A 27145-nucleotide genomic window follows, 5' to 3' on the forward strand; every position below is an offset into this window, starting at 1 on the left:
GGGTACTGTGGGTGTGGGTTTGGAAAGTGGACCCGTGCAGGACTCTGTAACACCTGTACTTCTTTAAATGACTCCCCATTGGTCCACCTGTAGTACCCCTCCTGTCCAGTTGGTGCCAGTGTACATATTAATCAGTCAGTGTCAAGTCTTGTCTCGCTGTTTAACTGACTTTAGCTGAAATTAGATGCTACTTTGCTAGTGCAAAATGTAAAGTCAGGTGAGTCTGTTTAGTTATTTTAAAAAGTCCAGTAAATGTGATGGCACTGATAAACTGAGTGAAAAAAGATGAACTGATGAGGTGGAACAGTGATAATGATTATCAACAACTACAGTTACTGCATCATTGAGATGTTTTTGAACAGTAAATACTAAATATGTCTCATTAAAAATTTAATTTAAAATGTCGGATAATAATGTGTTATGACGAAATTTTTACGACTCTGTCCGTCAAAACGACGGACAATAAAAATGTCTAATGGAACCTCTGCTCTGGACAGAAATAAATGTTGTGCAGTTGTTGTGACATTTCTTAGTCATTGTGTCACATAAAGGATTCCATGTGAACATGTCCAGTGTTCAAAGCTAAAGGCAGATGGGACTCATAGATGCATTGGATCATATACTGAAATAACTGTGAGCTTTAGAATTCAGTTAATGTCATCGTCAGTGTTTGTCAGTGATTGTAACAAAAGACCACACATGACTGGACTGTGCAAAGTTTGGATCCTTATCAGGACAAAAACATAAAGATAAAATAAAAAACTAGGAAAGCACTCAGAGAGTGCAGACCTCCGCCAAGGCAGATTAGTCTCCCATGCTGTGATCTACTAGAAATAATACCTGGACTCTGGACTTAGACCCTTAGCATTGATATTATCGTCTTTTTTATCTACCTCTATAGCTTTGATTTGCTCCAAATATAATAGTTTTGCATTCATTTAATCTGCATTATTAGATTCCTTAACCAAGAAAATATACCTTTGGCAATTGGATTCACTTTGATATCATGATTAGTTCAGAATTTATTAACAAAAATCACTTTTTTGGAAATAATGGTTTTCTCCTGGGATCTGCCTCCATAGTTGTTGAAAACAAATCTGTTGAACACTTCAGATCTCACACTGTCATGGCTATATTTTGGTGTTTGTTGCATGTCAATACCATAATTAGTTCCCTTGTTAGGATGAAAATTCCAAAACTCCACTATTTTTTTCCTGTTCTGGATCATGGTATCCAGAACTTTGTGAGGATCCAGATCAGTCTTCAGTATTTTGTAGAACCTGATGGGAACTTTTTTTTTTTTTTTTTTACCAAGCACTCTGACCATTCATTGTGGAGTTACACGTACATATGCCTATCTCCCAGTGATAAAGAATCCTTTTAAAAATTCCTGGATCCAGACAGTGATCCGGATCATTCCCAAAATCTAATCATTTGTTACTCATCCCATTTTGGACATTTCCTGAAAATTTCATCAAAATCCGTCCATAACTTTTTCAGTTACGTTGCTAACCAACCAACAAACAGACAAACCCTGGCAAAAACATAACCTCCTTGGCGGAGGTAATAATGTTGTGGTTAGTATGAAAATAAAATGTTTGTGTGTAAATGGAATAAATTGGGTTCTATTCTGAGAAGTGGAACGTTCCTCTGGTGTCAGTATCAGTGAACGTAGAAAAGAACTGCATACAGTTATTACAGTTAGAATGAGGTTTGCCCCCCCCCCCCCATAATTCAGGTCCACATGACCCGGGTAAACTCCATAAACCTAAGAACAGTATTTACAGATGGAGCTGGATGATGAATGGCCTGTTTATTCCAGTGGACCTCTCCATTGTCTGTCCTTGGCTGTCCTCCAGTCTGTCCACTTATGGTTTCCAGGTAATATTCCTCTGTGATAAAGGTTTGTTCTTCTCCTACACCAGCAGGACTATCACAGATATGGTGTGAACACGTTTAAGAGTTGGTCCATAAATATATGTTTTAAGCATCAGTCTACAAGGCCCTATAGATATGTTTACTCATCCAGTCTGATAACCCTTATAACCCTTATATTGTAACTATCATAAATACACTGAGAGATGGAATTTGGATTTGTGTACATTGTTTTCCCTAAAAAAAAATTTAATTCACTCTGACTAAAGTAATTATTTTGTGTCTGTGGAACTGATATTTTGACCAAAATTGTAGTAATTTTCTTAGAAAGAATTGGCAATGTGTGGACACGAGTGGCAGATCCAGAAAATATGGAAGAATGATGGGGCCTAGGGGCAGAGCTTCAAGGGGGTTTCAACCCCCCAAAAGAAAAATTGATATTTTAAATGCTTCAAATCACTTAAAACTGTATTTTAAAAAAAATAAAATAAAAATCATCCACTAATAAAATGAATCCAGTTGAACCTCATTAACGTGACCACTGTTGGAACCAAAGCACAGTTGGATTTAATAAGGTTAGACTCAGTTATGGAACTGAATTCCATTGTATTCCAAATAATTTCAAATTAGAAACAACAGGATACAGTAGAAGTACAGCATTAGCATGTATGATAACTACAGTTATTATAATATTATACACTACCAGGCAAAAGTTTGGACTCACCTTCTTATTTAAATGACATGAGATGGACCACAGATGGCCAACAAGAGCTCAGCATCATTTGGAACTCCTTCCAGACTTTTGGAAAACATTTCAGGTGATTACCTCATGAAGCTCATCAAGAGAATGCCAAGAATGCACAAAGCAGTAATAAAAGCAAAATGTGGCTATTTTGAAGAATCTAAAATATAAAACATGCTTTGAGTTTTGTCACACCTTTTTAAACTACATAATTCCATATGTGTTCATTCATAGTTTTGATGCCTTCAGTGAGAATCTACAATGAAAATAGTCACAAAAATAAAGAAAAACCAGGTGAGTCCAAACTTTTGCCTGGTAGTGTATGTATTTATTATCATTCAAAATATTTAATAACACTCTTGTAGAAAACATTGCATGTGAATCCCGGTGTCAGATAGAAAACTGACCCCCATGGAAAAGTGACCCCCTTGGAAAACTGACCCCCATGGAAAACTGTCCCCCATGGATAAGTGACCCGCGGGTCAGTTTTCTATTACAGAATTCTGACCCCCCTTTTGCAAAAGTGACCCACCCTCAATAAATCACCAGATTTGTAAATAAATAAATAAATAAATAGAAATTTCAAAAAAGTTGATTTAAATTATATATAAACACAAAACATGTTATGAAAAGCACAAACGTGTATGACCAATCCTGCACAAATGTACAAGTACACGATATGATAAATCTGTGAATCTGTGATTAACACCTGTTACTGACTAAAAAACCTGTTGATTCAAATCCCAAAAAGCTTTAACTGGGATTGAGTCTAAATGAAATGAACTTCACAGACCATGCATATTTTTACAGAATGCTACATGAATACTAGTGTTGGGTAAAAAGAATCGATTTGATCGATTTTATTTTAATTTTGCGTTATCATGTAATAGTGGATGAGATAGATTTTTCTGCGAGTACCAGAAGCAGGTACTGCTGAGGTCTCCCACAGGGGCCTGCGAGACGGAGAATCTCGATCTCAGTCGCACTAGAAGTGGTGCGTGAGGTGCGCGAAGAACGGGGGGGGGGGGGTGATAGTAGCACCTATGGCACCAGGTCAGTACCTCACCTGACTCTTGCTCAGGTAATCATCAGTCTGAGTCAGACATGTGTGAATGCAATTTAAAATTTTCTGTCAGCCACTGGTGGGTGACTGTTTTTGTTTTACACACCAAACAAATTTTTTACCCGCCATTAGCACTTGGCGGGTGTTAATTTTACACCCTGCTTAATAGTATGTAATTCCTTTGTCTTATTGCAGGGCTGTCCAACCCTGGTCCTCCAGATCTACTGTCCAACCCTGGTCCTCCAGATCTACTGTCCTACATGTGTTAGATGTTTCTCCTTCCATTCCACCTGACAGTCATTATCAGTCTTCTGCAGAGCTGGATGATAGGCAGATCATTTGAACCAGCTGTGTTGGAAGAGGAAACATCTAAAACATGCAGGACAGTGGCTCTGGAGGCTTATTGCATTGTAGCATATTTATACACATGTACTGGTTCTGTTCAATCCAGATGTTAATCAGATCCATGTGTTGGTGTAGAACTACTGAGTGGTCAGGTGTGAAGGAACTGTGGATCCAACATGAAATGACAGAGCTGCCATCATGTTTTGTAGAGAACAGGAGTGTTGATGCTATCTGTGGGCTGCTCCCATCACTCTGCTCATTTAATCCCACAATCAGAAAAACATGGACCCTGGCAGAGCTGCAGACACACAAACATCCTGACAAGAGCCAAACAGCTCCACTGGGACAGCCAGGTTCAATCAATAGCATCGCCTGAGGGGAAGCACAGTGTCTAGGAAACATCCCCAGAGACGTTATTACTTTGTTTTTCACTGATTTACAACCACATCTAATATGTGTATATATATATGTATATATATATATATATATATATATATATATATATATATATATATATATATATATATATATATATATATGTATTTAAAGGGGAACTATGCAAGATTTGGACCTTAACCTATAAAGACCAGTGGTACTGTGGTGTCAGTTCAAAAATGATTTTGTCTCTGTATTTAACCTTTCTGAAGTGATTTATCACCATTTATTCTAATGTTATCCTCTGTATTAACATTTTTTTCAGCGTAAATTAGGTATTTATTCCCTTGATCATGTAGATGTTCATTAAAGCTCAGAGTAAATTAATTCAGAAACAGATCAGATTGAATAAACAGTGTCTTTTTCAGTCCAGTCTGTCATTAACTGAACATAAACCCAGTGTGTCCATCCACTGTCACACAATGCAGAATGCCAGACAAAAGACCAATGATCTTTCCATCTCATCATGACCACCCAGAGCCGTAGAATACTGTTATCCAAGAGCCCTGGGCCCCGCCCCTCAGTCTGTTTTACCTGAATACACCCCAACAGGAAAACAGAGATTTCCCCAAATCTCCACTTTGTCCAGTTTTCAGAAGCCTTCGTTTTCGGTGGGCAGGGCTATCATTGTCACATAAACGATGGACACAAACGCAATGAAAACTCTGTTTTTCCAGATAACCAACTATGTGTAAACGGCCCCTAAATGTCAAGGCTAAGCTAATGTTACATCAATGCTAATGAAGTTATTAGCTAGCTAACATTAGTTAACCAGACAGATATTGTAAGCTCCAAGTGTAAACGTTAGCTGTGTTCTATCAGGAGGTTCTCCCTTTGGCTTTGACTGTGGTGGGTTAATAAAAGGACTGACTGAGGTTCTGGACTCTGGACTGACCTGGAACCTTATTCTGGGACTTTGTTAAAACCTGAAGTCCCTCAGATCTTTTTTTGTTTTTTTTATTACCTCCACCAAGGAGGTTATGTTTTTGCCGGCATTGGTTTGTCTGTCTGTCTGTCCGTGAGCAAGATAACTCAAGAAGTTATGGACGGATTTGGATGAAAATTTCAGGAAATGTTGATACTGGCACAAGGAACAAATTGTTAAATTTTGGTGGTGATTGGGGGGGGGGCACTGATCTGCCTTGGTGGAGGTCTGCGCTCTCCGAGTGCTTTTCTAGTTTTTATTATTTATTTAACCTTTACTTAACCAGGAAAAAAGATCCCATTGACATTAAGAACCTATTTTTCAAGGGAGTTGTGGCCAAGAGGCAGAATGTAATACAACCCACAGTTACAACAAACAAGAATTTACCGGACAAGTCAAACTATGAAAAACAAGTGCAAGTCATTGAGTGAGTGAGTGAATGAGTGAGTTATTTACTTAGTTACTTAGTTGATCTTTGTCCTCCTGGTCTCTGGACCATGGGGCTGAAACTGCACCTGCACACGCTGGTATGACGCTTACTGATGTCAGTCAAAGAATAATAATAATAAAATCATAAATCCTGTTGTGTCATTGCATGTGGGCGTGTCCTCTGACCCACAGAGTTTGGGGGGGGGGGGGGGGGGGGTTTACACTGTTTATATTTCAGGGGGGGATGCCCCCCACCCCCCCGTGCACTGCTTACACTCATACCCAGTTCCAGTTCACCCTACAGGGTTTCCCTCCCACTGAATCAAGGCCTCCTGACCCAGCAGCACAAAGCCATGACTTTGGAGTAGAAGTGTCTCTAATCATGTTGGGAGCTGTAATCTAAAGTATTACCACGTCTTTTTTGTAAATCCAATGTCCAGTGAGACCGAATATCTCCAGGACACACACAGATCTCACCCTTGGGGATTAAAGACTTCAGCTCATTTCACAGACGACAGATTACAGAGTTCTTTGGGCCGTTTTTCTGCTGAAACCTGTAGCCTTTGTTTCTACTGTTATAGTGTCACAGACTAAAACAGCTGAGCGTAAAAAAAAACACTCTTCTTTAATAATGTGTTTGTGCTTAAATCAGAATGTCTTTGTCCCACACAATAGCAAAACCTTGCATGAAATAATCAATAAACATTTTACCAACAGGATGTTTTATTGGATTTGAGTGGCTTGGTTTGGAATATGTCTTCATAAGCCAGTGCATCTGCCAATGAAACATTAACAGCAGTTAATCAGCCTCAGCAGGTGGAAATGCATCACCTGTCCTGAATACAGATCCACAGCTCAAAGGCTTTCACTTAACAAACAGCAAATGCATGAATCACACCGGAATTGTTTTGCTCCTACCTAATCCCAGGATAAAATGCAAAGATATCACTCATCTTCCTCCAGCACATTTTGTAAGAATATCATTTTCTGCAGATATCAATTATGAATGATATCGGTTCTTTGTGGATGCACACATACATCTGTGTACTGCAGAACGCGGTACATTCATCATAATAAGGTTCCCCCTGATTTGCATGGACTGCATGTGTGTGCCGCCCCCCCCACCCCCACCCCGTGCAGTGGTCGTGACTGTGCAGACATGCAGCAAACTTGTGCTCTCCTTTCAGTGGTGGAAGCCTTCAAGCGGGTCATTAACCACTGAAAGTGACACGGTGGTCGGATGGCTGCTGTTCACTATCCACCAGGGGGTGACCATCAATCAGGATGAGAGGCACAGCAGACTGACACATGCTTGATGGGTGATGACACCAAATACGCTGCCATTTGGACACAGACTGAAGCCAGACTGTGTCAGGGAATAAATGACAGAAGAGGCTTCCTCACATTCCCTAATGGAATAACTGTAGGAGGGAAAATGTATGGATTCATTCTATATTTTAACAGGCTGTCTGAGTACACACATCTAAACCACAGGTGTCAAACATGTGGCCCGGGGGCCAAATCCGGCCTGTAGGATGAATTACTGAAATGCAAAAATTACACTGAAGATATTAACAATCAATGGTGAAAAATCATTTTAATTCAGGTTCCACATACAGACCAGTTAGATCTCAATTGGGTCAGATCAGTAAAATAAAATCATAATTAGGTATAGGAATCGCTAAGAATTTAACGATTCCGATTCCATTATCAATTTTGCTTATCGATCCGATTCCTTCTCGATTCTCTTATCGATTCTCATTGGGTGAGGGAATAAAAGAGTACAAATGGGCGTGTTTGCATTAACTGTCTTTTATATTTCCATCTGCACAGAAAATATAACATATACAGTATGTTTGTGTGTCCTTTCCCCTACCATCGGAAACTTGTATTTGAGGGGGTACGATGTTTGTTGCCCGCACCGGAACTGGGCCCAGATGACGGCCTGGTGTTCACTCTGCCGCTACATTCACAAGTGCCGCCAAGTAGTGTATCAAATACGTGATATTCCTGTAAATGAATCACATGCTGTGGACAAATATTTGAACATATTGGAGCGATTCCACCCTTTTGAGGAAATGGAAGTTTTGCAAGTGTTCCAACTGGCCCTGGTGTCGTCTTTTTAGACCGTTTCTGCCTCAACGCCATGTTGGCTACGTTCTGATCAAAACAATGCAGCGTACACGTGACGTCATCGCGCATACGCAACGAAGGCGGAATCGATAAGCAGAATCATTAAGCAGGCAGGCAAACAATTCCAAGGAATTCAGCTGCTGGGATCTGGTTCTCAAAAAGAACCAGTTCTCGATCCCCATCCCTAATCATAATAACTTATAAATAATGACAACTGCAGATTTTCTCTTTGTTTTAATGTAAAAAAGTAAAATTATATGACAATGTTTACATTTACAAACTATCCTTTTACAAAAAATGTGAATAACCTGAACAAATATGAACAACCTGACTTAAGAGAAGTAAATGCAATTTTACCAATATTTTACCTGGTACTATATGTTTTGTGTATTTCTAAGGGTAATGTAAGTTGTAATACACGTGTGTAAATGATAAACTGAGGCAGAATATTGTTGAAATTGCACAAAGACATTTCAAGTTGTTCATGTTATTCAGATTTGTAAGGAAACCTTGTTGATGTAAACATTATCATAATGTCATTTTACTTTTTTCACTGTTATTCTACTGGTCCGGCCCACTTGAGATCATACTGGGGTGAATGTGACCTCTGAACTAAAATGAGTTTGACACCCCTGATCTAAACACTTCTGTTAACAGTGCTTAGTTTCAGACAGCATATTAGGCAGAAACGGAGGAACAGGGTGTGTAGAAAGAAACCCAGGGTGTGTAATATTCCAGCGGGTGGAAAAACGACGCTTGTAGTGTGCATTTTAGTTTGTTAAATGTTCTATTTTAACACGGAAAATAAGTTTAGAATTTGATCCACTATATTTTCTTTTCTGTCGTTTATGCTCATTCATTCTATCCAGTGAACCTCACCTGTTTCTTTGTGAACGGTAACTTTTATTTTCAGGTGATGGCTTTGTGTGTTTGCCTTTTGGTGACAGTTTCCATCAACATCTGCCTGTACCTGTCTGACCTACATCTGCTCTGCACATGGTCATCTAAACCCCCTGGAGTTGGTACATCACTGCAACTGTCTACACCCTTAGACTATCACCTGGATCAGTTTAATTATCTTCTGACCTTCATGGAACCACCAATGGTGTCCACACACTAATTACACACTCAAAAAAACACTAAATATGCACAAATCTGTGAAATCTTTCAGTCATTCTATTACTGTCTGTTTTTCCGTTAGTTACTCCCACTGCTTTCGTTCTATACTAGATTACACATGCCACAGTATGGACGTCTGTGATTGGTCCATGTGACGCACTTTTAAACCAATAGAAACACGGTCATTTGTTTTCTTCCTGTTCGCAGTAAAATCCCTTCGTAGCGTGTTTTTTCCATGTGTACCTGCAGCGAACACACACCACACAGAATGACACTATGGCCCAAACATTCAGTTTGGATCGTTTGAACTGTGCTTTAACATCATAGACTGAACAGCATTAGTTTGACATCTGCAATAAACACACACATTCAAACGGAGCTTCAGCGAGGCTCTGTCTGCTGACACGTCATCTGAAATCACACGTCATCAGGACGCACTGACGCATCTGCAGACCCTCTAGAGTTAACGGAGGAGTCACTGCATTTGAACTAAAATAGATGGATTTAAGCAGAATTAGGCCATGACAAGATAAGAGAACGATATATTTATAATTATCATGGCTTTGAGCAAGACGTGCGCCATTTTATTGGCCGTGCTTTTGGAAAATGTGTAAATCGCAGGTGCACGACTTGCTGCCTCATACTATGGTTTCTAGGGATGAGAATTGAGAACCGGTTCTTTTTGAGAACCGGATCCCAGTAGCTCGATTCCTTGGAATCGTTTGCCTGCCTGCTTAACGATTCTGCTTATCGATTCTGCTTTCGTTGTGCATGCGCGATGACCTCATACATACGCTGCATTGTTTTGGTCAGAATGTAGCCAACATGGCGTTGAGGCAGAAACGGTCTAAAAAGACGACACCAGGTCCACTGGAACACTGTCAAAGCTTCCATTTCTTCAAAAGGGTGGAATATCTCCAATATGTTCAAACATTTGTCCACAGCATGGGATTCATTTGATTCTCTACTTAGCGGTGCTTGTGAATCTTGCGACAGAGTGAACACCAGGCCGTCATCCGGACCCAGTTCTGGTTCTGGTGCAGGCAACAAATGTTGTACCCCCTCAAATACAAGTTTCCGAAGGTAGGGGAAAGGAAATGAGGTGCACAACAACGGGAGACGGGCAGAGTCGAACCGGTGTGGCATTGGTGCGGCAATAGAGGAATTAGTGATGCGTCTTTAGTTTCACTTTCACTGCTCACCACCCGGCGTCATCTGTTATTATTATTTGTCCATACTGTATATGTTATATTTTCTGTGCAGAGATGGAAATATAAAAGACAGTTAATGTAAACACACCCGTTTGTACTCTTTTATTCCTTCACCCACTGAGAATCAATAAGAGAATCGATAAGGAATCGGATCGATAAGCAAAACTGATAATGCAATTGTTAAATTCTTATCGATTCCCATCCCTAATGGTTTCAGAGAAATAATATGTAAAAGACTGAACAGAAGAACATGTGACATAACATCACATTGTTCCATGTTGCTATGACAACATAAATGTTTCTAAGGTTCTGTTTTTACCTTAGAAACATTCATGTTGTCATAGCAACATGAATTACCCACACCCATTTTACCCACAGAGTAGAGAAGTAGAGTCGGATGAAATCTACCAGTGACTGTAATTACAGCTGTCAATCAAAGCTGCTCTGATCACAGCTGTCCTATTCTGACACTTGGAGCCCTTCACATCCATTTTCAACGCCCAGGTTACCGTTGTAGCATCATTTTTCAACATACAGGGTGCAAAGATAGAGTCAGTGTGAGTGACTGGAGGACTGGAATTGATGATACGGTGATGAAAGTAGCAAAAATCTAAATAAAAACCTTATCTTTGCCTTTTCTCTATTTCCTTTTTTTATTTTAGCCCATCCCCTATTTTTCCAACCCCTAACCCTGAATATTTTATAGTTATTTTTCTGCCTAAACCAAACCATAACCATGGCATTGCACAGATGTTTGCTGCAGTGTTCATGCATGAAAATAATCAAATCAAAATCAAATTTTATTTCTATAGCGCCAAATCATAACAAAAGTTATCTCATGACACTTTACATATAGAGTTGGTCAAAACCAGACTCTAAGCCAATTTACAGAAACCCAACAGAATCCTCCAGGAGCAAACCCTAGTGACTGGTGACAGTGGAAGGAAAAACTTCCTTTAACAGCAGAAGCCTGGAGCAGACCCAGACTCCTGGAGGATGGACGTCTGCCCTGACCAGTCGGGGTTAAAGAGAGAGAGTAAAGGAGGAGAAAAGAGAGAGTGATAGAGATAGAGAGAGACTGGGGGAGAGGGGGAGAAGGGGGGAGGTAGGGGGAGAGACATGGATGCAGTTGATGCACAGATAACTGAACTAGAACATCTTTTGAACTATATAATAAACACTATCATAACTATATGGATAAGTGAGTGATGACGATGAAGGAGGAGAGAGGCAGGAGCACAGCAGCAGGTCCAGAGATGATCCAGGGAAAACCTGTGAGGCGATAAAATAACAAATACGTGCGTACATATGTGAGTTAAAGAATGATGCTCTAGGTCAGTGTTTTTCAAACTTGGGGTCGTGACCTCACGTGGGGTCGCCTGGAATTCAAATAGGGTCGTCTAAAATTTACAGTAATTGATTAAAAAAAAATTACTAATAAGATATATTTTTTAAACATTCAATATATAGTTCATTATAATTAAAACACACACACTTTATTATCCAGTTCAAATAAAAGGCAGGATAAAATATCTGAGAGGGCATATCTGGATTGACCTGATCATGTGACTGCATGCGTTACTACACTTCAACCTGCCCAGATACAGTCACAGACAGAAAAAAGAACTGAACAGAGAATGGACAGATGTCTTCACCCACCTGACCCCACTAAGACATCTAAGAGAAACTGAGAAGAAGACACCAAAAAGGTGCATTATATACATTAGATAGACTAAATGTCCTCTAAAATTAATGCTTATTTGCAGCACATTATATCAAACTATTACATGATGAAAAATAAAATTTTAGCAAATAAATGTCTCTGTTTTGAATGTCTGGGGTCACCAGAAATCAGAGGTGGCAAAAGTACTCAGATTCTGTACTTAAGTACAACTACAGCTACTTGTGTGAAAGTAGACGTACTGATTCAACTCCTTTACTTAAGTAAAAGTAAAAAAAAAACTACTTCTCAATTGTAATAAAGTACAAAAGTAAAAAGTAAAAATGCATTTTTTTTTGCCATGAATGAAATAATACTTATTTAACCAGGCAAAAATAATAAAAGTTTCGTTTTTTTAATTCCACAGTAAATGTACCCGACAGGTAACCCACAAAAATATGCCAGGACAGGTAAAAAAAAAATCTAAAGTTTCACGGGCACGGGTAAAATTAAATGAAATGCAAGTGTATCGTGGGCAAGAAAGTGAAAAAATAAAAGAAGATTCATGGATGAAAATAATTGTCAGGACATTTAATGATGATGATCGTCTAATTTGACTGTGGTTGATCCACAGACGGTTTGTTTTATTTTGAAGTGAGCTTCACCTGTTTACATTCGACCACAGACGGACTGAGCAGCACGGATTAGAGACTGATTGATAATGTGTGTTACAGCCAAAAATAAAGCCCTTAAAAGTGAGTTAGTGTGTAGACCCCAGGTGTCAAACATGCAGCCCGCCAAAGGGTCCAGTTCGGCCCCTGGGATGAATTTGTGAAAAGCAAAAATTACACTGAAGATATTAACCATTTTAGTTCAGGTTCCACATACAGACCAATTTAATCTCAAGTGAGTCGATCAGTAAAATACTTTTATAATAACTCATAAATACTCAAAAATCATCAAAAGTCATTTTACTGTATTTACACTAAAACAAATGAACATTTCACAAAAACATGAATAACCTCAACAAATATAAACATTTTGAAATGTTTGAAGTGTAATTTTAACAATATTCTGCCTGTTATTAAATATGTTGTGTATTTGTAGATCCACTGTGATCTGTAAGTTGTAATTTACATGTTTAAATGATAACCTGAGGCATGATATTGTTAAAATTGCACTTAGTTTTCTTAAGAAATTTCAGTTTGTTCATGTTATTCACATTGTTTTAAGGGACAGTTGGTAAATGTAAACATTTTCATCACATAATTTTACTTTTTTTGCTCTAAAACATAGAAAAAAGTTTGGAGTTGACATTATTTATATGTTATTATGTTATTATTTCACTGGTCCGGCCCACTTCAGATGAAATTTGGCTTAATGTGGCCCCTGAATGAAAATGAGTTTGACACCCCTGGTGTAGACAATGGGTTTAATCATGAATTGGGTCGTGGTACTCAGCTCAGTGGGTACGGGTGGAAAAGTTTGGAAAAAGTGGACCTGTGCAGGACTTTGGCAGTGACCCTGGTCACAGCCTGTGCTCCTTCTCTCCTCCACGGATTTTCTCTCTGGAGCAACTGTCACATCATTTAGTTTGAAAAAGTAATGAGCCTATTCAGCAAATGTAGGGAGTGTAAAGTATAGATATTTATGCAAAAATGTATGGAGTAAAAGTAAAAAGTCGCCACAAAAATAAATACTCAAGTAAAATACAGATACTTAAAACGTCTACTTAAGTACAGTAACAAAGTACTTATACTTCGCTACTTCCCACCTCTGCCAGAAATCTGTGATGTTAAAAAATGGTCAGGAGTAAAAACAGGTTGGACCCACTGCTGTAGGTGCACCTCATGTGTCAGACTGTGACCCCCTGGGGTTCCCAGTGTTGGTGTCAGTGTACAATGAGTCTGAATGAGAACGCGCAGCCCTCCTACCTCTGGGAAAACACTTATAAATGAAAACTATCTCCCTTCATGGGGTAGATTTTCCACAGCCACCCTCTCAGACCACCTGAATTCCAATATACTGAAAGGTAATTACAGATTTTTTTAGCCAACACCACCAACGACAGTATGAAACACTGCAGCTTTAAAAGTGGATAGAGGCCGTTTTCAGCCTTCAAGGTCACAGGTAATAGATCTGTGTGTATATTCTGTTCTTCTGGCCCCTGATCAGACAGTTTAATGTAAAGCTCCTCATACTTGCACTGATTGTGTCCAAACTGTGACCTTGGGGCTAAAACTCTTAGCCCCTGGGGATGGTGTCCTGCTCTAAAGTCAATTATGTTGCGGTAATGCATTATGTTAGGTAGCATTCCCCAGACAATCAGTCATTGTCTGCAGACGCTGGTTGCACTGGCTCATCCTCCTCATCTCCCATTCCATTACCCTGCAGCCCAGGTGGGGGTCTGTAAAAGGACCGGTTCTGCCCTGACAAGGTCACCCTCACATTGAACGGGCACTTCCAAGTATGTTTGTAACCACACAAACCAGAAAAAACAAGTTTTATAGAAAAATCTTGCAGAAAGGCCATTGTCTCTAGACTTCTTTTTTTTTTTTTTTTAATGCCAAAGATAGACACAGTTCCTGTCTTTTACAAGGTCTTCTTACAAATTCCTGATGTTGAGTCTGGATCCAAAAATGGTTTGGATCTGCCATGTTCGTGGTGTCGTAGAAAAGGGAGCATTTCCAAAGGAGCATTATGAGTCCAGTCACAACAGCACTTTGAAAAGCCGGATCAATACCATTTCTGTGACCAATTGTACAGTTCTGTGGGTTCTGCCTCCAGAGTAATAAAGCTGTTTTCTGCTCACATCCTTCAGTCTGTGCTCTACAGTCACTCATGGCGATATTGAAGCAATACGTCTGATAAGCCTTTGGAAATGTCAACATGTTCTGGGGTGTACTTGATCCACAGGATAGTTTCAGAAGAAGCCCAACTTTAACAAAGGAATTCAACTTATAGTGATTTATTCATTTTCTGAACCTGCCTTATCCTCACTAGGGTCATGGGGGCGGAGCCTGTTCCAGTTACCTATGGGTGAAGGCGGGGTTCACCCTGGACATGTGACCAGTTCATCACAGGACTGAACATATAGAGACAAGCAATCACTATCACATTCACACCTATGGGTGATTTAGATTAACCCGTTAACCTATCAGTGCATGTGTTTGGATGGTGGGAGGAGCCAGAGTACCGGAGAGAACATGCAAACCAAGGTTAATATTGTTGATGAAAACTAACGAAAGGACGAAAACTATAATTCTAAAAACATTTTTGTTAACTGAAATTTAAAAAAAAAAAAACGAGAATTGAAAGAAAAAAATGATAACTAACTGAAACTGTATTGTGTGCTTATAAAACTAACAAAACGTAGAAAAATTCTGGATAAAATTCCCTTCGTTTTTGTCTTTGTTAATGTCGGATTGATACGAAATTAATTTATTTCCCTCAAGCAATTTTAGCTGCTGGCACCATATGATATTTAACGGTCCGTCACTTGTGTTCACTTGTGGTTTCCAGTCGTCTTCTGATCCCCACTCTACCTGGAAACATAGAGACTAAAGTTGGGAGAAAGCAGCAGAGTCTTGTACGGGATTTATTTGAATATGATGGTGAAGAAGAGAAAAGATATTTAAAAAAAAAACTAAAACTAAGCATTTAGAAAAAAATGAAAACTAATAAAAACTAGCAAACCTGCTCTAAAAACTAATTAAAACTAACTGAATTAGAGAAAAAAAAAAAGTCAAAACTAAATGAAACTAAGCTATAATGAAAAATCCAAAACTATTATAACCTTGATGCAAACTCCACACAGAAAGGTCCCAACTGGTGTTCAACTGGTGTTAGAATCAAACCCAGGACCTTCTGTCTGTGAGGCACCAGTGTTATCCACTGAACCACCATGTTGCCCTGATTGATGGATTCACCAATTTTAAAAAAAAGAAATTGATCAATATAGTACTAGTGTCAATAGTTAGTTGGTATTTTGTATGATTTAGACTTAAGTAAATCTATCTATCTATCTATCTATCTATCTATCTATCTATCTATCTATCTATCTATCTATCTATCTATCTATCTATCTATCTATCTATCTATCTATCTATCTATCTATCTATCTATCTATCTATCTATCTATCTATCTATCTATCTATCTATCTGTCTGTCTGTCTGTCTGTCTGTCTGTCTGTCTGTCTGTCTGTCTGTCTGTCTGTCTCTCTCTCTCTCTCTTCTACTTTACATTGTTTAAAACATCTTCATGCCCTGTGTGTTTAATTTTATTTTATTCATGTGTTTTCTTTCTCTTCTGTCTTCTTACAGTAGGGGATCTAGTCCAGTTCAGCGGTTCAGTAGACTCAGATGCAAATTATAGGGAAATTCTGGAGCACAGTCTGATTCAGATTCCAAGAGGACAACAAGAGAAGAATTATTGTTTAGCAAGACAGTAACCCACATTACAGTGATATGCATGAGCAGTTTATAAAGAACAGAGTAAAACTGCAGTAAAACTGCAGTGAGCAGACACACAAACCTATTAAATCTACTGTGGTTTCAGTTCTCCTTTACTTGCCTCAGTCTCCTCTTCAGCTCTTTTTGCACTTGTTTGAGTCTTTCTCAATTATCATTTTTAAATGCATATTTCTTCTGTTCAGAATTGTGACACCTGGTGAGCCGGGGGCTTGTTTTTGGGGAAACAGCGTACAGCCTTTGTAGGTAGAATGTTTCCACTGCATAAGTTCATGTAATCAGTTATACATTTGTCCATTCTATAATGTCACTACAGTTCTGTTCTGTTTTCAGTGTTTCATTCCAAACAGTGCTTTAGAACTGTCTCAGTATCCTCAGGTGACCATTTCCAGACAGTTTTTACCCTTTGGCCATCTTCTGGCCAAAGGGGTATTGTAATCATTTTGTCATCTGTCTTGTCTGTCCATCTGTGGGCATTCCAAAACAGTTTTTCCTCTATTTTTAACTTTTCTGAAGTGATTTATCACCATTTATTATATATTATTTTCTGTATTTTGTGTTTTTACAGTAAAAATCAGGTATTTTCCTGTATTTAATTCTCTACGTTTATTATATTATAAATAAAATGACGGTTGGATGAGCTCTACTGTTTTGAATGCTGGACCACAGGCAGTTTTCATAAATATTCATATAAATGAATTTTTATGTTCATTTCTGAGTGATGACTTTTAAACGACCACTTTAATAACGCTCTTCTTAGCACTGAGTCATAAAACAATAAATGGCTTTTCACATTTCACAGATTTCTTCTGGCTGTTACTATGTGGGTTTGTCCGGACAAGGATATTACCCATATTTCATTTTATTTCTTATCATAATCAGTCATCATGTCATATTGATACAGATCTTATCAAACTCTCCTTAAGTATTTCTCCATTCACTGTAACAGATCCTCTGATGGTTTAGATGAGGACACTGATCAGAAGGACCATCTGTGGTCGTCAATAACCCTCTGGTAGTTGTTTAAATACTAAAAGTGCTTTTATTAAAATGCTGTTTTCCTTTGGAGATGCTGTTTATGTCCTGAACCTTCTTCTTTTTCCTCCTCTCTCTCTCATCTCTGGCTCATATCGACAGCAGCTCCTCTGCCTTTTCTGGCCTCAGGCAGGTTTGGATGGTTTTTCATAAAATATGTCTGAGGAACACGAAGTCAAAACAAACCAAGAATGAGGAAATTTTGTCTAGAGATGGAAAGTAGGATTCATTTTACTAATGCGATTCTTTTGGTTTGTTCATCTGTTGTGAATCAATTCCGAATTGATTCATTTGATTCAACAATTAAAGAATTTATTATTATTATTTTTTAAATCATCTAGCGCAGGGATTGGCAACCTGCGGCTCCAGAGCCTCATGCGTCTCTTCCTCCTCCTTGTAGTGGCTCCTCCCTTTACTGCGGTCAAACCAGCCATGATTCTCCTCTGCATGGTCAAGGAAGTCGCTAGCGTTTTTCTTGTGCACTACTCATTCAACAGTTATGGTAGATGAGCTGCATGGAGCGAATATGCCTTCCAGACAACAAAAGTAAGGGCTCATTTATACTCTATGTTAAAGACACAGATGGATACGGACGGAGGGTTCTGTCCGTCCTTCGTATATTACTCATGTAATTCTGTCCGTTTTCTGTGAGCTTGCAGATGTGAACACAGACGCAGAATATGAACAGTACAACTGGGAATTGTGGAGGCAGTGTTGACTTTTGAAGAGAATCATTTCCATAAATACTTTTCATAGAGCGACAGTATGAGTATGAGTACTGTGTACTTTTGGGGTAATCCTACAACAGATTCCCTTCCAAGCTACAAAAGTGTGTTTTTTGTCTGAAATAGGCTTGAAGACTAAATTCAATGATGAATAAAATTATTTTTTCCATTAAGTACCTCATGAATTTGGTACATTTGGTATTAGTACTTCATATACTATTAGCACAAATACTATGAACTACTTTTACTCTGTACTTTTGGAGTAATCATACTCAAAAATCCCTTCCAAGCTCCAAAAGTGTTGGTTTTTTTTGTCTGAAATAGGCTTTAAGACTAAATTCAATGATGAATAAAATTATTTTTTCCAATAAGTACCTCATGAATTTGGTATTTTTGGTATTAGTACTTCATATACTATTAGCACAAATACTATGAACTACTTTTACGGTGTACTTTTAGAGTAATCGTACTCCAGAATCCATTCCACACTGCACTTCTGTTTGTTGTATTCAGTGGTTGTAACAGATAAAATGTAAAAAAAGATTAAAAGTTTTAAAAGTTTATAAGGTCTGTTATTTTTTGTGGCTCCGGACTATTTTTTTGGTGGAAGAGGGGACAAAATGGCTCTTTTGTTAATAAAGGTTGCAGACCCCTGTTCCAGCGGGTGTTGGTCCTGAACTGGTGGTGCCAAATTACTATGTACAGGGTGGGGAAGCAAAATTCACAATATTTTGAGGCAGGGATTGAAAGACAGTGTATGACCAATTAGTTTATTGAAAGTCATGAGAATTTATTTGCCACAAGAAAACTGACATAATAGAAAATGTTTTTATTCTATGTGTCCTCCTTCTTTCTCAATAACTGCCTTCACACGCTTCCTGAAACTTGCGCAAGTGTTCCTCAAATATTCAGGTGACAACTTCTCCCATTCTTCTTTAATAGTATCTTCCAGACTTTCTCGTAATAGTTTTGCTCATAGTCATTCTCTTCTTTCCATTATAAACAGTCTTTATGGACACTCCAACTATTTTTGAAATCTCCTTTGGTGTGACGAGTGCATTCAGCAAATCACACACTCTTTGACGTTTGCTTTCCTGATTACTCATATGTTCAAAAGTTTCTGAAAAGGTATGGATAATAGTGTTAGGTATGATTATGACATCAATATATGTTTGGTTTCAAAACAATTGACGTAGTGCCTGCTGAGAAAAAACAACTAAATGTTCATTGTAAATTTTGCTTCCCCACCCTGTATGTTTAATCCTTTACACTGTGTGTGTGTCTGTATGTCTGTATGTTCGTCCGTCTATAATACCTGATGTTCAAACCATATTTCCATAAACATATTTCCACTGTGCCTTTTACTGTCCATATGACTGAAGAATTCCATGTTACTTTGAACAGTACAGTCTATCTATCTATCTATCTATCTATCTATCTATCTATCTATCTATCTATCTATCTATCTATCTATCTATCTATCTATCTATCTATCTATCTATCTATCTATCTATCTATCTATCTATCTATCTATCTATCTATCACATGTTGCCATGGAGACGACCTGATGCACAGTGCATCCCACAGCACTTCCACCTCTGACTGAATGAGTGATTCTGACTTGTTTATGTGGTAATAAACTAAATATTAACAAAGTGTTGCTGAATCAATTCAACTGGTTCACTTAACTGAATCAGTTCTTTTGAACGATTCGTTTGTGAATCCATCACTGAGGTCATCATGAAACATTTGGAATTAAACGTTTTGATTCATTTTTTTTTTTACTAAACAGTATACTTGCAGACTTTGCATTTCTTTTGTCTGTCTTCCTCAAAGCCGTCTTTGCTTCACCTTCTGAGTCTTTGTCAAACAGATTTAATTAGAAAATGACACACAGTGGATTTTCCACAAAGACGGTATTGTTTTTCCATTTGATTAACCTTCTCTTTATTTTAACTCGGCTCGTAGCTCAGTCTCTTTTCACCTTGATAATCTTTTTTTTCTCCACCAAAGACCAATTCATGTTTCCGTCCTGCTCAACTTTAAACAGAACCAACACAAAGGGAGGAAAATAAAGCACTATAGACGATAGAAATGAAAGAAATACAACCTGTCATAAGAAAATGTCAGAGTGGAAAATGTAAAAGAAAAAAATGTAAACAAAAAGAAAGAACACGACAGTGAAATATACATAAATATATCAGAACACACTGGAAATTGAAAATGGAGGAATTTAGGATTAACAGTGAGTTAAAATAATGAAGGAACAATGTGATTTTGAACAGATGATAAGAAAGATGATTGGAATCATGATTCATGCAGCGTCCAGTAAAAGTCTAATCCTCTAGGACAGATCGACCAGATCAAACCGAAAGGAACATCAATTAACGTTTATCCTGTCATTTATCAAATAGGCTCATTTTAACCCCTTTAATCCTATCGGCCCGCCTGTGGGCCTAAAAAATTATATTAATATTCATCTACTATAAAAATATAATAAATCAGGACAATGGATGTTTTTTTCAATTTTTGCTCAAAGTTTAGACCCTAATGTTAATACAAGTACATCAAAAGTGTATTTTAGTGCAAACTTTAATGTTCAAACATGATTTTTAATCTTTGTGGGGTGAAATATACGCTATTAAAAATCTCTGACACGAACAATTAATTTATGCATATCATCGTCAATCCAGCTGAAAAAAAACAGGCGAGGATAAAAAATTCTAGTTTCTCTTTTAGTTTGTTCCAGTTTACTCAGGCAGAGTAATAGATACAATATTTTAGACAATGGGAATAGATTCTGTGAGGTCTCTAAATGTCCATAGACACCAAGAACATCCATATGAACCTTATTATTGTGGAGTAATTCTTCATTTACTTTGGGTATGTCTTTTTATGCGTTTTTCCCCTGAAAATATGGTCAGGGTTAAACAGGTTAAGTTTCAAGTTTAGGATCATATTTGTAGTGTTTTAGTTCCACTCAGTCTTTTACTGTGATACTGAACAAAGGTCCAAACTGCTGTCGCCCTGTCCCAGTTCCCACCTGTCCCCCTGTCCCAACAGATTTGTGTTCATCCAAACTGATCATTTCCACATTTTGATCCAATATGGATCCCAGCTGTAGTTTATCATCAGAGCTAAAGCCTTATGTTTAATTTCGGATCCATTTATGATGAAAACAGCATATGTTGGACATTTGAATAAAATCAATAAAATGATGGTTATTTTCAGTCCCTGTGTCACACAGCAGGAATTTCAGTATTTTTACTCATAAATGTTCTTTGTGTCAGTTGTACCATGTGCCATGCGACAGTACTTACTCAGCCCTATTCATACATGTATTAAACAGATCAGTTATTGAGTTTAAACACAGACACTACTGAACAGGACATGGGTCCATGTGGAACCACTGGATCTGGACCACAGGTGTCAAACATACGGCCCGGGGTCCAAAACCGACCCACCAAAGGGTCCAGTCCGGCCCCTGGGAGGAATGTGTGAAATGTAAAAAATACACTGAAGATATTAAAGGTGCCGTATGTAGGATTGTGGCCAAAACTGGTACTGCAATCACATTCAAAATACTGTAGAGCATGGTATCCTCTCCCCCTCCCCCCAGACTAGGGGTTGCCAGACCCAGCATGAGCGTCCACTACTAGCGTTTCCACTAATCCTTGCCACCACACCATAAATTTCATACAAAAAATCATCACCAGACTTATTCTACATAAGTCTAATATATAATAAGCCAGGACAAAGGCCCTGCCCACTCACATGAAAGTTTGCAAAGATTCAGGAGATAGGGAAAAGATAAATGAGCCTTAAGTTTCACTTTTACTTCCGTGAAGAACAAGCGGCACGGATCGCTACCCCCCCAGATTACACACACTGCTACATGAAGAGGTCACTTCCACAGGAAACACTGAACTACAAGGAGCTACCATGGCAAGAGACAAGTCTGCTCACCAGTCCCAGACCGGCAGTCTGTTCACCAGGGCCAGGAGAAGTGACTGCAGCCGGCCCCAGGAGAAGACACCGACGGTCTGGGGCCGGGTGAAGAGACCGCGGCCCATGATCCAGATGATAATTGTTCAATGTGCTGAACACGTACTGGTGTTCCTCTGGGGTCAGTTTGAGGCCCAGCTGTTTTATCTGTGTAAAACTGGCGTGTGTGTGTGTGTGTGTGTGTGTGTGTCTGTCTGTCTGTCTGTCTGTCTGTCTGTTTGTCTGCAGGTGCAGAGTTGATCCTTTGGAGTTGATCCATAACAGGGGTGTGTGGAAAACAACTGTTCCCACTGGTGGTGTGGGCATGAGGGAAACAACTGCACTAGTGAGGAGGTCAGTGTAGATGTTTATTTTTACTGAAACTTTAGTTTTTACTCAAACTTTAGTTTTTACTGCTGCACAAACTTTACTGTAGAATGTAGAGCAGTAAAAAAAAAAAACAAATCTATACAACAACTAACAGACAGACAGACAGACAGACAGACAGACAGACAGACATAGATAGATAGATAGATAGATAGATAGATAGATAGATAGATAGATAGATAGATAGATAGATAGATAGATAGATAGATAGATAGATAGATAGATAGATAGATAGATAGAACCTTCTGCTCCGAGGTGAAAATAAACAGAATAAATACAATTAATTAATACAACAAATTAATTTAAAAAGATGGGAGTACTTCTATTCCTTAAAGAGTAAAGAGAGTAAAAGCATGAAAACACATAAATAATAAGAACATGGTAGTTTTAAAGTCCAGACCTTAGACAGGTTAAATAAAAGACAGAGGCTCCATCAGACCCTGGTATTAAAGGGTTCTGAGGTTCTGACTGAAGGAACTGTGAGTTTAGTTCCACACCTTCCTCTGTCTCAGCTCAGAACCTCATCCTTTTTAGAGGGACGTTAGTGTAGTTTTAATGGACAGATCAGAAGGGCCTCTGTACGTTTCCCTTCTTTGAAATCCCACAGACAGACTGACAGCTCTGACACACCTCACATATGACCTGAACGTGTTCAGTTTGGTTCAGACTTGGTTCAGCTCTTCCACTCTGTCTTATACCTCTGCTTTAATGAACATTAACTGGATGGATCACCAGTTCACTGAACTCCCCACAGGTCTGCAGCAGCTTATGCACATTTAACTGCACATGCACGGTGTTAGTGGAGCACAGACCTACGACTGGACCCCCCCACATCAACCAAGTGTCATAAACCAGAGGGAGGACAGATGATAGACAAACATCTAAGACATGTTTCTGAATGACATGTTAAACCTGCAGGATCTGTACAATCTACGGTGGATTGTAATTGACGTATGATTCCGTCCTGGTGGAGGGATCTGCAAACATTAAAAGTGACAAGAAAGACTCTGCACTGATGCAAGAGCTGTTTGCAGAATGAATGAGACTAAATGAACCTGAAACACTTCATCATGTGGAGTTGTCAGTCCCTGATTATCTCCAGTATGTTGTTTAGAACCTGTCCAAATGTTCCTGTCCATCAGATACAGACCTGTGTTCAGTCTGGAGTTGGACAGAATACATGTGTGTAGACTGTTGAATGAGTTCAGTCATACATTAAATGTATTGTGTGTATTTGATCAGAATATGAATGAATACGTTTAGACCAGAATTACAAACAGGAAATCCAACTGTACGATTGTTCTTTCTCCAATATCACGAATAACAATTCACCACCGTGACTCTACAGTCCAAAATCTGTCCCCACTTCACAAACATTATTTCTGAATGACATGCTTTACCTGCAGGATCTATGCCATCTACTGGTGGATTGTGATTGACGTACGAGTCCGTTCTGGTGGAGCAATCTGCAAACATCAAAAGTGACAAGAAAGACTCTGTACTGATGCAAGAGCTGTTTGGAGAATGAATGAGACCAAATGAACCTGAAACACTTCATCATGTGGAGTTGTCAGTCCCTGATTATCTTCAGAATGTGGTTAAGAACCTGTCCAAATGTTCCTGTCCATCAGATACAGATCTGTGTTCATATTAGTCTGGAGTTGGACAGAAATACATGTGTGTAGACTGTTGAATGAGTTCAGTCGTACATTAAATGTATTGCGTGTATTTGATCAGAATATAAATGAATACGTTTAGACCAGAATTACAAACAGGAAATCCAACTGTGTGATTGTTCTTTCTCCGTCACGAATACGAATTCACCAACGTGACTCTACTGTCCAAAATCTGTTCTCACATCACAGACATAATTTCTGGAGCAGAGGATCCATGGATCCATGGAAGTCATCAAAACTATGAATGAATACATATGGAATTATGGAGTTTAAAAAAGTGTGACATAACTCAAAGCATGTTTTATATTTTAGATTCTTCAAAAAAGCCACATTTTGCTTTTATTACTGCTTTACACATTCTTGTCATTCTCTGGATGAGCTTCATGAGGTAGTCACCTGACATGTTTTCCAACAGTCTGAAGGAGTTCCCAGTGATGCTGAGCACTGGTTGGACATCTGTGGTCCATCTAATGTCAGTGAAATGAGAAGGTGAGGCCAGACTTTAGACTGGTAGTGTATAGCTGACATTACTGGCACTAAAGGCCCCACAGAGTCAGGCGTACGTGACTCCGCAGACGTCCATGCGTACTCGAGGCGGACCCACAGCTGTATAAAGCAGACTGCTCACACAGTACACACACGACTCTGGGACTTTCACCTGAACTGAATTGTCGGCAGTCTTGGAATTCGGGAATGTCCCCATGAACATAAATCCATCATACACCTTACCTATCTCTGTTCATATCAGTGTCTCTATCTCTGTGTCTGAAAGTGACATTTTTTTGACCCGCTCCAACCCGACCCCCTGGTAACCCGCTAATCCACTCATCACTAGTGCGGACGTACGCTGCAGGCACCAATGCACACGTTCAACTGCATCTTAATCGATTAGGCTTTATGTTCCGTTTTACAGTCTGAGTTTCCCGTTCACCATAAATCCTTTATCCTGTTGGTGTGATCGGCTCTGATCTATGGTCCTGAAACTTCACTAGGCCACTCCCAAAATTAAAGAAAATTAAATGTTTCATGTGTTTTTAGTTTGCATTAAAGATGAATGTTCATCTGTTTGACATGTAATAAGACCGACTGTTAACTTCAAGAAGAATTAGGTCTGTTGATTGTTTTTTCATGATTTAAAAAAAAAAAAAAAAAACAAAACACACATACCCCTCTGGTTTTTTGACAAATCGCACCCTGGTCACAACTATGGACTAATGGTTGGATTGGACCTGGTTTGGTTCTCTGACTTGGTCGTCCATCTCGGACCCTTATCTGGACCTGATCTGGAACCTGAACTCATGGTCAGTCTGTGAATCCATGGATCCTCTGCTCCAGAAATAATGTCTGTGAAGTGGGGACAGATTTTGGACAGTAGAGTCACGTTGGTGAATTTGTGTTTGTGATGGAGAAAGAACAATCACACAGTTGGATTTCCTGTTTGTAATTCTGGTCTAAACTTATTCATTCATATTCTGACAGATAAAATTACAGTGGCCGACAGGTGCAAACACACTTCATAAACAGAAACGACTTACATAAAAGAATGCAATGCATATAAGAAAACAAATGCTAGAAGAAAACACTGCAAAAACAGAGATAGTCTGTAAGAACAGAGTGGAGCAGAAACTAAAACAAATGCTAGAAGCTAACGCTGCATTTCCACTCAGAGAACAGAAGTACTCCAGACCTCCAGGGGCAGCACTGAGTTTACACCAAACAAACAAACAACTGACACAAGAACAGTTTATGGTGGAAGGACTGAAGGGATATTATAGAAGATTTAGGCCAAATATAAAATGTCTGTGTGCTCTCACATCAAACATCCCTTCAGTCCTATATATATGCAGCATTAGCTTCTAGCGTTTGTTTTAGTTTCTGCCCCACTCTGTTCTTACAGCACTTTTCTGTTTTTGCAGTGTCTTCTTCTAGCATTTATTTTCATATATGTAGCGTGTCCTTTTAATGTGTAAGTTGTTTCTGTTTATGAAGTGTGTTTGCACCTGTCAGCCACCGTATGAAATACACAGTACATTTTATGTTCAACTGAACTCATTCAAGAGTTTACAAATATTAATTCTTTGCACAACTACAGACTAATGTAACAGGGTCAATTATTTTGCAGCAGTGTAGGTATGCAGATGGTATTGTGTATTGTCTGTTGTTATAATTACACAAAATATGTTCATTTTATTCTCACTTGTTTTGGTTAATACCTGACATTATGGGTCTCCGAGTCAGTATGTGGAACTTTTACCGTATTATCCGAACTATAGAGCACACCTGAATATAAGCCACACCCACCAAATTTTAAAAGAAAAAAATATTTGTACATATATAGGCCACACCTGACTATAAGCCGCAGGCGTCCACATTGTGACATGAGATATTTACACAAAAAGATGGTAAACAGAAAGATTACTTAAATATTTATTTCCATACCTTAACTGCTTTTTTCCAAACAGTGGCTGTAACATGGCAGTAAAATGACAGGAACACGGCTGGTTCAAAAACCCAGAAAAGTCATTGATCTCTATCTTCATCTTCCGCTTGCGCATTGAAACCACTGCAGTCATCTTCTTCAGTGTCGGAGTTGAACAGCCTCAGAAAGGCTCCGCCACACACCTTCTACGTCTCTCTTTCGTTGTCTCTCATTGTCACTTCTGTGCAGCAGCTCTATTTCAAATCGATTGCTTTTAACTTAAAAGCTGCATCATATGCATTTCTTTGTGTGTTTTCCATGATGAGGGTTTGTGCATGACACGCAAAATGATTGTTAAAAGTTAAGATTAAAACTGCTCCTCTTCATCACCTCTTCCACCTGTCTGTCTCACTTTTGTGTTTCCTGCTAGAGCGCCCCCTGGAGGCTGGTAGCCTGTGAAAATCTATAGATTAGCCACATTGCTGTATAAGCCGCAGGGTTCATAGTGTGTG

At 38.8% G+C, this 27145-nt stretch overlaps 1 long non-coding RNA gene across 1 annotated transcript; it reads left to right on the forward strand.

The window, feature by feature from the left end:
* The first annotated feature begins 4888 nt into the window (after positions 1-4888).
* LOC115429993 (uncharacterized) lies at positions 4889-25726 on the forward strand. The gene is made up of 4 exons (XR_003936856.1): positions 4889-5089; positions 13566-13575; positions 14794-14799; positions 25716-25726. It is a non-coding gene; the product is annotated as an uncharacterized LOC115429993 (long non-coding RNA).
* The last annotated feature ends 1419 nt before the right edge of the window (positions 25727-27145 follow it).

The sequence above is a fragment of the Sphaeramia orbicularis genome, chromosome 12 (genome assembly GCF_902148855.1).
Source record: "Sphaeramia orbicularis chromosome 12, fSphaOr1.1, whole genome shotgun sequence".
Taxonomy (NCBI): domain Eukaryota; kingdom Metazoa; phylum Chordata; class Actinopteri; order Kurtiformes; family Apogonidae; genus Sphaeramia; species Sphaeramia orbicularis.